The 16,640-nt window shown below is 46.1% G+C and overlaps 1 protein-coding gene and 1 long non-coding RNA gene across 9 annotated transcripts in view; one reads left to right on the top strand and one right to left on the bottom strand.

The window, feature by feature from the left end:
• The window catches only part of INO80D (INO80 complex subunit D), a 74,928-nt gene extending 70,527 nt beyond the window's left edge, over positions 1-4,401 (bottom strand). The window contains exon 1 of one of the 7 annotated variants that reach the window (XM_051849222.3): positions 3,998-4,401. The gene's annotated coding sequence lies outside the window, so the exon portion shown is untranslated. The other 6 variants (XM_051849220.3, XM_051849225.3, XM_089329980.1 and 3 more) reach the window with 6 other exon arrangements.
• On the top strand, positions 2,743-5,679 carry LOC108176879 (uncharacterized). 2 transcript variants are annotated; one of them, XR_016231930.1, is made up of 2 exons: positions 2,743-2,881; positions 4,055-5,679. It is a non-coding gene; the product is annotated as an uncharacterized LOC108176879 (long non-coding RNA). The 2 variants fall into 2 exon arrangements; XR_001793633.4 differs by lacking the exon at positions 2,743-2,881 and adding an exon at positions 3,761-3,900.
• Positions 5,680-16,640: the final 10,961 nt, after the last annotated feature.

The raw sequence follows: 16,640 nt of genomic DNA, 5'->3' as shown, positions 1-16,640 counted from the left end.
TGTGATGAGTAGGTCTCCTCAACAAATATAATATGAGCTTGTGTTAGTTAGAAAATGTCTGGGGCCAGCGCAGTGGCGTAACAGGGGAAGCCACTGTCTGTGACACCTATATCCCATATGGGTCCAGCTGCTCCACTTCCAATCCTGCTCCCTACTAACCAGCCTGGGAAAGCAGCTGAAGACAGCCCAACAGTTTGGGCCCCTGCCACCCACATGGGAGACCTGGATGAAGCTTTTGGCTTCTAGCTGGACCAACCCTGGCAGATGCAGCCATCTGGGGAGTAATGGAGCAGATGGAAGATCTCTCTCTCTGTAACTCTGCCTTTCAAAGAAATAAAATAAATCTTAAAAGAAAAAAGAAGAAAAGAAAATGGCAAACAAATGAGAGAAATGGTATTCTGAAGGTAAGAAAGCCTGGGGGAATTAACTTTTAATGAGCACCTATTACAAGCCAAGCACATGGTTATCTCATCTAATCCTACATCAAAGAATTTTCTTTCCATTTCCAGATAAAGACCAAAGATGAAGGAACCAGCCCAGTGGAAGAGCAAGAGATCAGAACTCAAAGCCCAGTCCAAATGTCTGACTGCAGGATGCCAGGCTACAAATAAAATTTCACCAAACACTGGGCTTCTCTGAAAGAATCAGAATCAAGAAGTCAGTCACTTTTAGCACAAGGAGGGCGGCCTCACCTTTTAACCTGAGTATCTCCCCAAGTGTCTCGGAATAGCCCAGAGCATTGTCTAAAATTAGTCATGATCAGGGCCCCTGGGACAGGAGTGGGAACGAGACTGTTTTGACAAGCACGGAGAAGAACTGGGATACATTAAATGGACTTCGATGTTAACTCCACAGCATATACAGCTGGGGCATCTGCACAGCCCAGCCTCCCCTATTCACCAACTGTTTCTGTAAGTGACCAGGTGTGTGTGTGTGTGTGTGTTGCGGGGAGGGGGCTGCATGTTGAGAACACTGCTCTCTAACTGCACTCAGCCATCAGTGATCTTCCATGATCTATCATCACCTTTCCAAACCAGGGCAGAGAGCTAACCCCCCCCCCCCGGGGGGGGGGCAGCTTAGGTCAGAAGGAGTGGATCAGCACTTTTTTTTTAAATGGCATTTTTAATTTGAGGTATTCCAAAATGTTCAAATCCATCTGAATGAAAATGTTCATTTCTTTAAAAATAGTTAACAACATGATCTGCTGAGAAAGATAGTTTGGATGGAATATACAAATTACCTTTTAAGACCTTTCAAAGGAAGAAAAATCTGATTATTTCATACTTAAAATTAAAACATCTATTTTTTAAAAAGTAAAGATAGTATATTTCCTTAGCAATTTCAAATTAATTCAATACTTGCCCCGAAAGGCTTTTATTAGTTTCAAACAGAATGTAAGCTTTAAAACATCAAGTCTTCCATTCCTTCAGGAATAGAGTAGTCTATGAGGAAGTTAGACTAGGAAACTAATTTATGCCTGGGACCTGGACGGGGAAAAGCATAGAACTTTTTGCATTACACATACACAGCTTCCTAAAACTTCAGAATGCAAAGTTGACAATACACCACAAGATATCAAATCCTTATGCAATGATAAGTAAAATGTTTTTCAAATCTTAAAATGTTCTAGGAAGAGAGTCAAAGAATGATTTTTTTCCAGCCAGTATGTTCTAAAAAGGGTAAACTAAAATAGAAATAATGATTTTTGGTACACATTCATATGAAAACGCCCAAGTCAATAAGCAATTTCAATTAATCAATAAAGTTAAAACAACCATGAAATGTAATTTGCATTTTGTATCCAATCAATACAATCTCAAATATCAAGACTTTCTTAAGCACAGGCTAACTGGCTATCACTGTGGAGAAACAGAGCTTTGTTCTAGGCATACAAGAGGAAGAGACAGACACACTTGATAGGAGTCACATCAGCAGTGTCACTGTGTTGGCACTGCCCAAGTCCTGGGTTACCCGTTGCTTGGCGAGTGAGTGGCAGCTTTTCACAGCAGACCAGTGCACAGTGGCATGGAGGACCTCTAGCCTGCTACCAAGCAGCGCCCATACACATATCCCACTACACAACACAACACAACACACGCCCTGGGTTCACCTAAAAACCCAGAGGGCCAAACAGTAAAGATAACCTCTCCCAACACGCCCACCCTGGGGGCGGCCAGGAGACATTAACATTTCAACTCCAACACTAAAGACCCAAGCAGAAGGGGGTAAGTGGAGCCACAGGGAACATCCTATCGCTGAAAAGCGGGAAATCTCGATTTGGAAGTTCAAATGACATTTTTGCTAAAACTTTCAGAGTTCAGGACACCAAAAAAAAAACTAAAATTGAATCCATTCAAACGAAAAAACAGCAACAGAAAATGTAGCTAAGTTCGGGTCCCCCAAGGGGCTCTTGCACAGACCCTTCTGAGTTGTGGCAATAACATGTCGAAATTTCCTTAAAACCCTCATGCTCCTATTTCCAGGGTCGGATATGAGGATATCACACAAATCTAACAAAGTACTGATCCTTCAACTGCAGACCTGCTCTCAGGAGCTGCCCTGCCCACCTCCTCTCCCTCCCCTTCCTCCTCCCAACGCTGAAAGCGTCTCAGCCCTCTGACAACCAGGGTCTCCACTCGGCTTCCGATCCTGGGCTGGCTTTACCGGACAGTGACCACTTAAGGAGGGGACACTCCTCCATCTGGGGGCTGCTCCAGAAATCCTGTGGCCCTGCCCCCTGTTCACTGACAGTCTCCTTGCTGCCCCCTACATCCTCCTCTCCGCCAGGGCCGTCCCGAAAAGAGGACTGGGGACCCAAAAGGGGTCCAGGATGCAAGGAGGGTGGACACTCAACCAGAATAAAACAGCCCCGGTTTGTGGGGTAAGAGCTAAAACGGCGACTGGCGAAGACCGTCCAGTAGAAACACCACCTGAATTTACCTCCTCTCTTCCCACCCCCAAAAGCCCAGTCACTAACTAATAAAGCTAAGGGGGAAAAAAAATCCCTTGAAAACTTTTCCAAACCGGAAGAGAAGGCCCTCTTCCCCAACCCGAGGGGCTCCGGGGGGAACGGGCTGGAGTTTGCAGCCCCGAGAGGGCTCGCGGGGAGCGGGGTGGGGCGCGGGCGCGGGGCTCAGGGGCGGGGTACCTTCCACGGACAGGAACTGGCACGGAGTTTCCAAATTGCCGAGCGCTCGCCCCCGCGCCCTCGGGGGTCCCCAGCGCGAAGACCAGGACTCCCCGAAGAGAGGGCGGCCCCCAATTCGGGCCTAAAAGGAAACTTTCCGGGCCGCGGCTGCACCTGACTCCACACCGCCCCTCCACCCCACCCCACGCCCGCCAAGGCCGCCCGCCCCGCCCCGGCCTGGCCGCCCGGAGCGCGAAGGAGGGGGATAAATAAATTCAACTATTACCGGAATCCGGGGGGCCGGGGGACGTTTGAGAGAGACCCGGGGGCTCAGGGAACGTGCGCCCATTCCCCACTCCTAGGCCCTGAAGCCCCCGCCCAGCAGCCCAGGCCTGCCGCCCCGTTGCGAGAGCCTCCCGACCGGCTCAGGATTCGGCCCCGCAGCGCCGCCGTCCCGCCCCGAAGCCCCGGGGGACCCACGGGGGCTCGCGGAGGCCCGGGGTGCGGGGGCAGGGCGGGGCCGCCGCGGGGCCCGCCGGCCTGAGGCCTAGCCGGCGCCCCCCCTCCCGCTGCACACCCCGACTCTGCCCCGTACAGGCCGCGCTGCTCGCCCCGCTCCGGCTCCGGCTCGACCCCCGCCCGCCAGCCGTGGCAGCCGGCGGGCGCCCCCAAGGCCCTCGGGGCCCCGGCCCCGGCCAGCCCGGCGCCGGCCCCACTCACCCTTTCATTCTCCGCCCGGGGCCTGGCGTGGGCCGGCGAATCCCCGTCCTCACGTAAGCGCGCTCGCCGCCCGCCCTGCCTGCGCGGCCCAGCCCGCCGCCCTACGGGAGCCCGGGGATGTGGGCCGGGCCTGGGGCCGCCTCTGCTTACCTTTCAGCTGCTTTTTTTTTTTTCTCCTTCCCCCCTTTCCCTCGGCTGGGCTGACAGATCAGAGTGAGAGGCGCTGGCAATGGACTAGGAAGCTCGGCTGCCGCTGCTACTGCTCCCCCCTGGGCTCCGGAGAGAGCCTTTCCCTGTCAAGCAAGAGGGGTGAGGATCATATTTTTATTTTGGAAACTCAAAAGTGCTCCCGGGGTCGGTGATTATTAAGGGGAAATCCCTGAATATACTCTCCAGCCAAGAAGGCAGGGCTGCCGGGGCTGCACAAGAAGAGGCAGCAGCCTCCTACAGCACCACTACAGGCACTGCGAGGACATAACACCAGAGAGCGGCTCCTCTGCCCTCCGAAACGACAACTTTCCTACCATCTTGGAGGCAGAGCAAAGGGGGGCCGGGGGGAAAAGTGCACCCGCTGCCGATAAAGTACAAACTTCGACTTCTCATCTCTGGAAAAAAGTCCACACCGGCCGTCTACACCGGCAACAGGGGGAGAAAGCAGGGAAGCAACTGGGGGTGCAGGAGAACCGTTTTCGTGGGCTCCAGGGGGAAAAATGTTTCTGCATCTTCTGATGGAAAGAAATCTTTGCAAGACACAGGTTTTCCGGTGATTATAATTTTCTGTTTTCTCTTTATTTTTTCCCATGTGGTATCTTAATTTTTTTTTCTCAGGCTAATAATGATTTTTTTTCTCCAGTACAGGTCTAAGTTGGGTGTCTGGTAGTCAGTTTATAAATTTGTACTTCTAGAGACTTCGCAATCACTTTATTTGTCTATTTGCTATTGTATATGTAAATATATGATTCCATGCGTTATCTGTAAAAATTGGTGTTACATATTACCCTCAAAACTGAGACTGCTATGAGACAGTTGTAATGAGATGTCTTTTGTCTCCTCTCAAAGCAATGTAAATAAAACCTATTGACTGTCCAGAAAGGCATAATACAGCTGTTGATTTTTCACAATGCAAATAAAAGCAGGGATCACTGGGGATAAATGCATCCCTGCTCCTCCAGTGGATAACTGCTCGCCTTTCTGAAAATAATCCTAATTCTGTTACAGTCTGCCAGTGAAGAAAGACTACTGTAAACCTTGAAATAGATTTTAACAATAGCTTTAGGTTTTAAGTAAAATTTCTTATTAAGGATTTCATTGAAAAAAAATTACAGCCAGACACTTGATTTTTAAATTTATTTAGATTTTTTAAAGTTTGGATCTTCAGTGCTTTACACATGTTGCTGCTGTTTCCTGTGTCACAGAATTGAAAAATGTGTCTGTTTTTTGCTAGAGTTGAAATATTTCAAAAGCTCACATGTGCTGCTTGCCTGTATGAGACTTTTGATATATTCCAATGGATGTCATGCATCTACTTTTCTTTAATGGTCAAGGCATAAAGATAAATAGGATCGAAGTTATTAATCCGTGTGGAGGGAACACATAGGGAAGAGAGAAAGGTGCTACCCATTTGCATCAATTCCAGCTGACTCTTACTGGAGGTGAATGAATGGCAGAGACTTTATTTCTATTTTTGTGAAGAAAGAGAAGAGTAATAGAAAATGACCAGACTATCTTTTTGTGTGTTCTACAGAGACTGATGAATTGGATCTGTACTAAAAGTTGTTTTTCTGAGACATGTGGCTAACCTAGTGGGAATAAATTTGTAATATCAGTGGCTCTCATCAGTAGAATAAGTTCTTTAATTTATAGTATATTCCAAAGTGTTTAAACTTGAGCTTCTAAATTTCTTTATTATTTGCCCATGGAATCTCATCTTTATCATTTAAATGTGAATATAGCCCTCAATATTCTGCATTTCCTTTTGTGGATTATTTTTCCCTTCTTTAATGGGAAAAAAACAAAGTAACTGAAGTAGAGTTAACTGATGTTATCACGTTAGAAACGTCAGTTGTGAAGTTATATTTACAATGTTTTCTTGACATCTGGAGATAAACACATAGGTCATAGCAAGGAAGTTACTTCCCTTAACATAGGCCTGTGGTGGACTTGGAAAATCATGTTTGGTAACAACTTGCTTTCGCTTTCTGTGACATGACTTTACAGATGTGCTTTGAGTTTTTCGTGAAATTAAGATGTATTTGTTTGCATTAAGTTGTCTGCACCTTTTTGTGTAGTTCCTTTCTTGACTTCAGAAACTTGTTTGCATGATGTCTATCAAGGGGATAAGGCTATGCTGCATAATCTTTGCATTTCAATGCTTTTCTCTTTGTGAAGTTTGAGTTGTACACGACTACAATCCATGGTACTTACCATCAATTGAGCCACATAGCCAAAACCTGGGGGATTACAGCTGAGCCAAAAAAGAAATCCCATTAAGTTTGTAATATTGGTGAATGTAGTTGGTCAGGGTTTATTTCAGGATTCCGTTGAACTCATTTCAGGTGCTATCGCTGATTTCCAAAAGCTGCAAGTGCTACCAGATCTACTGAAAACATCTGGGAAGCCGCCTTTTCCACCCAGAATTCCCACTACTCAAATTGGGATAACATTGAGTGTCTAATGCATTTTAGTAAACTTAGTGGATGTTTTATGCATGTATTCTCATTTAATTCTCCCAAAAGTGCCCAAAAATAGTTTTCTTCTTTTTTAAAAACAATTCATTAAACTGTCTTTCCTTGTCAGGGAGGGTGGACCTTCTGACGCTAAAGCTTTCTTGTCAGATTCTAAATTCTCCTGCCCTGGAGTTTTCCAGGTGCCTGCCGCAACTCGGTGCTCTCTGCTTGGAAGTACTAGGTTTCTGCCACCTGTCCTTTGCCTAAACCAAACTTTGAGTCACCAGCCCTTGGAGCCCTCTTCATTCCTTGTTGGCAATCAGTCGCATATTCACCTTCATGAAGTCTAATACGTAAATCTGTCAGTTGTTTTGAGAAATGCAGAGGTAAATATATTTGTTATTTGAAATGTACTCTGAGACTTTCTTCCTGATCCCATTGAGCAGTGTGTGGTTAAGCACTGGCTTATTTATTCTGCTGTCCCTTAACTTCACAAGGAGCTGTAGGGCCTTTGTTGAAATAGGAAGCACTTGCCTTCATGTTTTTACATTAGACTCTGCTTTTTGGTATTAATGGTTTTTAGTCTTGTAAAATTGACCTCTTTATAATAATGTTATTAAGAAAATACCACCTAGATCCTTAAAAGATCTTACCCACAGGTTGTTACATGGATTTAAAGTGAAAGACATATGCGTGTTTAATATATTAGAATTGTCTTTAAGCAGTGAAGTCATGCCTGTATTGGTGAATGTTTGTTTGCTGATAGAATCACCAAGTATTTAAAATAAACACTGACAGTTGGCATGGTTATTAGTGTTTAGTGTTTTTTGGAGGGAAGGAGTAAGAATATGAACCTTCCCTAATCATACGGGTGTTTTTCTTAATATGTCCAAAGGCAGAGTCAAAAGCCACACCAAGAGTCTCTAACTAGTACAAAAACTCCCGAGGAGCTGGGAGTGCAGGATGGAAGTGAGGTACAGTCACAGCCTGAAAACCATGCAGTTAAAATTAGATATACACATACTTTTTTTTTTTAACTTTAAGCATTTATTGTTTTGAAAATATTCATTGGTACTGTTTCTACCTAAAACAAAGGTTTTGGTTTTACTGTGGTTACTGTGCCCTACAACAAAGTGTTTCTGAGATAAGCATTGTATTTGCAGATATTTGCATCATAGCTGTAGATTATCTGAGTATGAAATGTCTGAAATAAAGAATCTGCTACAATCAAAATATATATAAGCCTTCTGCAGGTAGTCTTCCAAATTCTAACACCTAATCCAGAGGCACACAGACCTGAGAACTATTACTAGATTACACACCAGAAACCAAGAGAGTTTGCTTTATTTATTTATTTGAAAGCAGAGTTACAGAAAGAGAGAAGGAGAGGCAGGGAAATAGAGAGATCATCCGTCCGCTGGTTCACTCTCCAATTGGCCGCAATGGCCAGGACTGGGCCAGGCCGAAGCCAGGAACCAGAAGCCTCTTCTAGGTCTCCCATGTGGGTGCAGGGGCCCAAGGACTTGGGCTGTCCTCCACTGCTTTTCCAGGTGCATTATGGAACTGGCTCAAAAGTGGTGCAGGGCCCAGCACTGTGGTGTAGTGAGTTAAGGTGCTGCCAGTTTGAGTCCCAGCTGCTCCACTTCCAATCCAGCTCTCTGCTATGGCAGTAAAAGATGCCCCAAGTCCTTGGACCCCTGCATCCCTGTGGGGGACCAGAAGAAGCTCCTGGCTTTGGATTGGTGCAGCTCTGGCTCTTGTGGCCATCTGGGTAGCAAACCGGCAGATGAAAGACCTCTCTGCCTCTGCCTCTCTGTAACTCTGCCTTTCTTTCTTTCTTTCTTTCTTTCTTTTTCTTTTTTTTTTTTTTTTTTTAAGATTTATTTTATTTACTTGAAAGACAGAGTTACAGAGAGGTAGAGATAGAAAGAGAGATCGTCCATCCACTGGTTCACTCCCCAATTGACTGCAACGGCCGGAGCCATGCCAATCTGAAGCCAGGAGCTTCTTCCGGGTCTCCCACGTGGGTGCAGGGGCCCAAGGACTTGGGTCATCTTCTACTGCTTTCCCAGGCCACAGCAGAGAGCTGGATTGAAAGAGGAGCAGCTGGGACTAGAACCGGCGCCCATATGGGATGCCGGCGCTTCAGGCCAGAGCGTTAACCCGCTGCGCCACAGTGCTGGTCCCAACTCTGCCTTTCAAGCAAACAAATAAATCTTTAAAAAACAAAAAAAGAAGAAGAAGAAATAGAGCAGTCTGGACTTGAACTAGTGCCCTTGGATGCTGGCGCTGCAGGCTGTGGCTTTAACTAGCTGCACGATAGCACTGGCCCCTGTTTTTCAGTTTTTACATCCTGATGAGGGCCAGGGGCCCTCCCGCGTGGGAGACTCGGAAGAAGCTCCTGGCTTCTAACTTCTGATCAGCGCACTCCAGCTGTTGCAGCCAACTGGGGAATGAACCAGCGATGGAAGACCTCTCTCTGCCTTTCACTGTGTAACTCTGACTTCCAAAAAAATAAATAAATCTCTTAAAAAAATCCTCACGAGGGCCATATGATTTAACAGAGAGCAAATAGTGTCAGCAGCAGGGCAAAATGTGTCCCTGGCACCACCTCTCATGTTATGGATGAGGCAGAGAATGTGATATTGCCACCCAGGCTGTAGATGTTTTGGGGCCATTACATTGGCTCCTGACTGTTAAGAAAAATGACCATCTACAATAAGCTGTATTTACTAATGATTAATAAAAAGAAACTCCCAAAGCCATATTAAAGATTGGATTTGGGTAGAATTAGAAGTGATTAGAAGTTGGGGTAGTCGGGCTGGCACCGTGGCTCACTAGGCTAATCCTCCGCCTGTGGCGCCGGCACCCTGGGTTCTAGTCCCGGTTGCTCCTCTTCCAGTCCAGCTCTCTGCTGTGGCCCAGGAGTGCAGTGGAGGATGGCCCAAGTCCTTGGGCTGTGCTCCCTCATGGGAGACCAGGAGAAGCACCTGGTTCCTGGCTTCAGATCGGCGCAGTGCACCGGCCGCAGCACGCCAGCTGTAGTGGCCGTTTTGGGGGTGGACCAACAGAAAAGGAAGACCTTTCTCTCTGTCTCTCTCTTGGTCTAACTCTGCCTATCAAAAAAAAAAAAAGAAGAAGAAGAAGAAGAAGTTGGTGTAGTCGTTGTGGCACACTGGGTTAAGCTACTGCTTGTGACCCTCACCCCCTATATCAGGGAGTGTCAGTTTGAGTCCTGGCTACTCCACTTACAATCTAGCTTCCTGCTAATGTACCTGAGAGGCAGCTGATGATGGCCCAAGTACATGGACTCCACCCAAGTGGGAGACCAGGATGGAATCTTCTGGCGCAGCCCCTCCTGTTGTAGCCATTTTGGGAGTGAACCAGCGGATGGAAGATATTTCTCTCTCTCTCACTCCCTTCTCTGCCTGTAACTCTGCCTCTGGCTTTTCACAGGCTATTAGCAGGGAACTGGATTGGAAATGGAGCAGCTAGGACTCAAATGGCACCCATATGGTATGCCAGCATCATAGGCAGAGGCTTTACCTGCTACTCCACAACAGTGACCCCTCGCCTCCCCTTCTAATCCAATTTCTTGTTAATGAGTCTGGGAGGCAGCAGATGATGGCCAAAATACTTGAGCTCCTGCCACCGGGTGGGAGACCTTGATGGAGTTCTGGGCTCCTGACTTTAACCTTGTCCAGTCCTAGCCATTCAGGAATTTCAGGAGTGAACTTCCAGTAAATGGAAAATTTCTCTTTCTCTCACCTTTCAAATTACTACTTTTTTTATTTAAAGAAATTGATAGCCTTTTCTATAATTTTTAGTAGTAAAAAAATTTGCAAAAGTGTGGTTAGCAGACACGGTGAAGTATGAGACCTCCGGATACCAGGCAGAGGTGAACATAGAGGTGACAGTGTTCGTTTCTGCTGCGTACCTTTCTGGTTAAACAAGCTTTTGTAGACCTGCTTGGAACTTGACTCCTGTTTCCATGGGAAAATGAATTACAAGTTCCAAACAACTAATGTACAATAATGTTTTAGCATATAGCCCATTAATAAGTTTGGACTCTATACTAAAACATCTTGGCCACGTAATTGTTAAAAAGTGAGAATTCCAGGCCGGCGCCGCGGCTCACTAGGCTAATCCTCCACCTAGCGGCGCCGGCACACCGGGTTCTAGTCCTGGTCGGGGCGCCGGATTCTGTCCCGGTTGCCCCTCTTCCAGGCCAGCTCTCTGCTGTGGCCCGGGAGTGCAGTGAAGGATGGCCCAGGTGCTTGGGCCCTGCACCCCATGGGAGACCAGGAAAAGCACCTGGCTCCTGGCTCCTGCCATCGGAACAGCGCGGTGCGCCGGCCGCAGCGCACCGGCCGCGGCGGCCACTGGAGGGTGAACCAACGGCAAAGGAAGACCTTTCTCTCTGTCTCTCTCTCTCACTGTCCACTCTGCCTGTCAAAAAAATAAATAAATAAATAAATACCGTGAGAATTCAATAGTTAAGAGTGAGAACATGAGGGGGAAGTACTCTCATTCCAATAAAATTAGGAGTAACAATTTTCTTTTAAGATTTATTTATTTGAAAGAGTTAGATCCAGAGAGAGAGAGAGAGGTCTCCCATCTGCTGGTTCATTCCCCAAATGACTGCAGTGGCCAGAGCTTAGCTGATCAGAAGCCAGGAGCCAGGAGTTTCTTCCAGGTCTTCCATGTGGGTGCAGGGGCCTAAGGACTTGGGCCATCTTCTACTGCTTTCTCAGGCCATAGTAGAGAGCTGGATTGGAAGTGGAGCAGTCGGGACTTGAACCAGTGTGCATAAGGGATGCCCGTGCTGCAGGCTGGGGCTTTAACTCACTGCACCACAGTGCCGGCCCCAGGAGTAACTATTACACAATTCAAATGGCTTGATTTATATTCAAACAGGAAATGTTATCAAAGGTAGAAAATTTATAGTGCACTGGGAAGAAAGAAGAGACTTCAGTCAATAATTGAAAGTTCGGTCCTATTTAGCTTTACTCTGTTTATATTGGAATTTCTGTTTTCTACGTATCTGGGCACCATAGGATCTGGAGAACCGGAAAGAAGGAAACAAGGGGACAGAAGCAGACTGAGATTCTACTAAAAATCAGCTGGCCTACTGCTTTTTGGCTGATGCCTTCTGTGCTCCACCTGGCGAGTGGTGGCTGTGATTGGATGGCTCCGTTCTTGTGCTGTTCTCTGTTCTCAGCTTTACCCAAGAAATCCCACTCTGCTTTGTGCCTTGCTTAGAGTCTTGTCCCTGAAAGCCTTCTGATGCCAACCTGAGTCTATAGTGACCTTATTCTTTAATTCCCTGTTTTCTAGACTTGGAGGAGATTTGGTGTTTGGGTTTTTTTCTATTTGCCTGAGAGGTGCTGTAATGGTTAGGAGTTTGAGCTCTGCAGTCAAGGCCATCTGGGCTTAGGAACTTAGCTCCACCATTTTCCTTCTACGTGACTCTGTGCAAGCTCCTTAACCTCTCAGTTTCCTCATATTTAAAAATAGGAATAACAACAGTACCTACCTCCCAGGGTGTGTTCTGAGGATTGAATGGTATGATGGTATAAGGCACCAGGCTTGGTCTCCAGCACATTGTAAGTAAACGTGTGTAAAAGTCAGATGCTGTTTCTTGTTGTTTGCTAGCAAACACCCAAAGGCAGTACTGCTAAATGTCAGGAAGCAGGGGCTGGCATTGTGGTACAGCGGGTTAAGCCACCACTTGCAACACCAGCAATCCCATGTCAGAATGCCATTTCAGTTCCTGGCTACTTGCTTCCAATCCAGTTTCCCTGCTAATGTGCCTGGGAAGGCAACAGAAGATGGTTCAAGTACTTGGGCACCTGCCACCCATGTGGGAGACCAGGTTGGAGTTCTTGACTCCTGGCTTCTGGCTGTGGCCTGACCCAGACCTGGCTGTTACAGCCATTTGAGGAGTGAGCCAGTAAAGAGATCGTGCTCTCTCTCTCTCTCTCTCTCTCACCCATTTTCTTTCTTCTTTTCTCTCTTGTTCTGTCTCTTCTTCTTCTTCTCCCTTTTTTTTTTTTTTTTTTTTTTTTAAGATTTATCTTGGCCGGTGCCGCGGCTCACTAGGCTAATCCTCTGCCTGCGGCGCCAGCACCCCGGGTTTTAGTCCCAGTCGGGGAGCCAGATTCTGTCCCAATTGTTCCTCTTCCAGTCCAGCTCTCTGCTGTGGCCCGGGAAGGCAGTGGAGGATGGCCCAAGTGCTTGGGCCCTGCACCCACATGGGAGACCAGGAGGAAGCACCTGGCTCCTGGCTTCGGATTGGCGCAGCACGGCGGCCGCAACGCGCCAGCCGTAGCGGCCACTTGTGGGGTAAACCAACGGAAAAAGGAAGACCTTTCTCTCTGTCTCTCTCTCTCTCACTGTCTAACTCTGCCTGTCAAAATAAATAAATAAATAAATAAAAATTAAAAAAATAAGATTTATCTTACTTATTTGAAAGAGTTGCAGAGAAAGGTAAAGACAGGGGGAGGGGGGAGTATCATCCATCCACTGGTTCACTCCTCAAATGGCCACAACGGCCGGAGCTTAGCTGAGCCAACCTGAAGCCAGGAGCCAGGAGCTTCTTCTGGGTTTCCCAAATGGGTGCAGGGGCCCAAGCACTTGGGCTGTATTCTGCTGCTTTCTCGGGTGCGTTAACAAGGAGCTGGATCAGAGGTCGAGCAGCCAGAACTCAAACCAGTGCCCATATGAGACAACACTGGCCCCAGGTTATTTTAGAATTCACATACAGTGTTGTTGTTGTTGTTGTTTTTGACAGGCAGAGTGGACAGTGAGAGAGAGAGACAGAGAGAAAGGTCTTCCTTTTGCCGTTGGTTCACCCTCCAATGGCCGCCGTGGCCGGTGCGCTGCGGCCGGCGCACCGCGCTGATCCAATGGCAGGAGCCAGGTACTTCTCCTGGTCTCCCATGGGGTGCAGGGCTCAAGTACTTGGGCCATCCTCCACTGCACTCCCTGGCCACAGCAGAGAGCTGGTCTGGAAGAGGGGCAACCGGGACAGAATCTGGCGCCCTGACCGGGACTAGAACCCGGTGTGCTGGCGCCGCAAGGCGGAGGATTAGCCTAGTGAGCCGCGGTGCCGGCCTCACATACAATGTTAGATAGTAGACAGAGCATGGAGCCTAGATCAGAATACCATGAGTGAACCCCAGAGCTAATATTTATGTACTAACTAAACACTGGGGCTAATATTTATGTACTAACTAAAACTGGGGCTAGTTCTCTGGTCTCTCAAACCTTACCGCCCTCATTCTTAACATTGCCTGAATGAGATGACTTATAGGCTCACATGTAATATAATACCTAATACACAACAGCCAATCCATACCTGTCAATTCCAGTTTCTTTTCACTGGACTCAATAGAAAGTGTCTGGAATCAAAGTAGAACTTCAGGATAAAAACTGAGAAGAATTTGGAGCCTTGCTCTAAAATAAATTTCAAAAGTATTAAATAATAATTATCAGATTAATTAGAACCCTATTTACTATTTGTGTGCATGATTTTTGTTAGATTTCTTTTAATCATTTTTTAAAAAGCTTTTATTTAATAAATTTCATAGGTACAGCTTTTGGAATATAGCAGTTCTTTCCCATACCTGCCCTTCCACCCCCAAACCATCCCACTTCCTTTTCCCTCTCCCATGCCATTCTTAATTAAGATTCATTTTTAATTATCTTTATATACAGAAGATCAACTCTATACTAAGTAAATAATTCAACAGTTTGTACCCACACAGACACACAAAGTATAAAATACTATTTGAAGACAAGTTTTACTGTTAATTCTCATTGTACAACACATTAAGGACAGAGGTCCTACATGTGAAGCAAGTGCACAGTGACTCCTGTTGTTGATTTAACAATTGACACTTTTATTTATGATGTTGGTGATCACCCGAGGCTTCCGAGGCTTTTGTCATGAGCTGCCAAGGCTATGGAAGCCAAAATTTTGGGTCCACAAACTCCTTCAGTATTTAGACAGGGCCATAAGCAAGGTGGAAGTTCTCTCCTCCCTTCAGAGAAAGGTAAAACCTTTCCATCAGGATCTCACTCACAGAGATCCTTCATGTAGATCATTTTTTTTGCCGCAGTGTCTTGGCTTTCCATGTCTGAAATGCTCTCATGGGCTTTTCAACCAGATCTGAAGGCCTTAAGGGCTAATTCTGAGACCAGAGTGCTATTTAGGGTGTTTGCTGAACATGCCTATGGGAAGTTTGTTGACTCACCAGAATGCATTTGCCTGGCTAAGGTAGCTCATCAAAATGTAGCATGTCTGTGCAGCTTAGGTTGCCCTACCTCAGAGACCCAAAGGAGCCAGCGAAGATCCATAGGGACATGGTATGGTGAAGAGAATGGAAGAAAACTTGGAAATAGTAGGGCTTTTATGCATGGAAAAAATAAATTGAACAGGATTGTGATTGAGGTGAAGAAAGGAAGGAGAAGGGTCAGCATTGTGGCTTGGTGGGTAAAGCTGCCACCTGCAATGCCGGCATCCCTCATGGGTGCTGGTTTGTGTCCCAGCTGCTCCGCTTTTGATTGAGCTCACTGCTAATGGCCTGAAAAAAGCAGTGGAAGAGGGCCCAAGTGGTGACCTGAATGAAGCTCCTGGCTCCTGGCTTCAGCCTGTCCCAGCACAGACTATTGCAGCCATGTGGGGAGTGAACCAGCAGATAAAAGATCTCTCTCTGTCTCTCCTCTCTCTGTAACTCTGACTTTCAAATAAGTAAATAAATCTTTAAAAAAAATCTTAAGAAAGATCAAATGAGCATTAAATTGTTTTCCTGTAAGTCAAAGATAACTCTTGAATTTTAAGAGGAGTATTTGAGTATCTTTGTGGATTTTTTTTCTTTTTCTTTTTTTTTTTTTTTTGTTTTCTGCATAGTAAGTTGTGACCATAGGAAGTTTTTTTCAAAGATTGTCAGAGTTGGAAGTATTTCAAAGGTTAACCTTTTAACAGTTGAAAATAGACAACTCAGACTAAACATTTAGCTTTTTATGAGTTAGTGAAGTATTTATTGGGTACTTGCTGGACACAATGCGGTGGCAGGTTCTATGAGGAAGTGAACGAAAGTACAATATGCAGTTGTGCTCAGAGAGCTACCATCCAGTGGCAAAATAGGTGAATGAATAAATAACACATAGAGGAACTCAGAAAACAACTGAGGTTTCATAGTAAGGAGTGGAGAGGGCAGAGTGAAGAGAGAAGGCTTCCCGAGGCTAGGGGCAGCTGGGTGCGACAGGACCTGGACTGCAGCTCAATTGCTTGTTGACAGTGGGCCACTATCAGAAGCTGAGCCTCACTCACTGCTTGTGGAAACCAATCAGAGTGCCCATGTACATTAAGTAAGGTGCCTGAAAATCTCCAGCCCAAGACTAGTATATTGAAGCTTATGGGTCAGTGTTTGTTCAGTCTAACTGGAGAAGAGTTTTTATTGATGAGCCAAGTAAGAGTGAGCAGGTCTTGGCAGTCCAGAAGGTACATGCTGGGAGGTGGCAGAAATAAAGAAGTAGGGTAGGTTCCAACTCCCAGGACTGTGAAAGCTGAGCAGAAAAGTCTGGTCAGATGTAACAGGCAAAGCACCAGGATGGTGTCTGAACTTAAGCAGAAAGAATCTTCTGTTTAAATATTCAGGGAGTATCATGAATCATCCACAGTGCACTGCATGCAGTGTGGTGAGGATATTGGGGCAGCATAGCCCCTGCCCTCGCATGGCTTAGATTTGTCAAGATAGGAGATAGTCGTTGTTTTAGGGAGGCTTTGTTTTTATATAGAGCCTGCCTTCAAAAATAGAAAACATTCCATGTCTAGGGGTTTTGGTTTTGATTTGATTTTGTCTATTTTGTTCACTTAGTATCTAGAACAGAGCCTGGCACAAAATATGCACCATAATATTACTAAATATCTATTCAAATCAATGAATATTTGAGATTTTGCTTTTTTTAAGACTTATTTTATTTATTTGAAAGGCAGAGTTACAGAGGAAGAGATAGAGAATCTTCCATCCTCTTGTTCATTCCTTATATGGCCACAATGGTCAGGGCTGGGCCATAGCAAAGTCAGGAGCCAGGAGTTTCATCCATATATCCCATGTGGG

This window comes from Oryctolagus cuniculus, chromosome 3 (genome assembly GCF_051225735.1).
Source record: "Oryctolagus cuniculus isolate XC-2025 breed Fujian yellow rabbit chromosome 3, ASM5122573v1, whole genome shotgun sequence".
Lineage (NCBI taxonomy): Eukaryota > Metazoa > Chordata > Mammalia > Lagomorpha > Leporidae > Oryctolagus > Oryctolagus cuniculus.
This window is presented reverse-complemented; position numbering and strand designations above follow the sequence as displayed.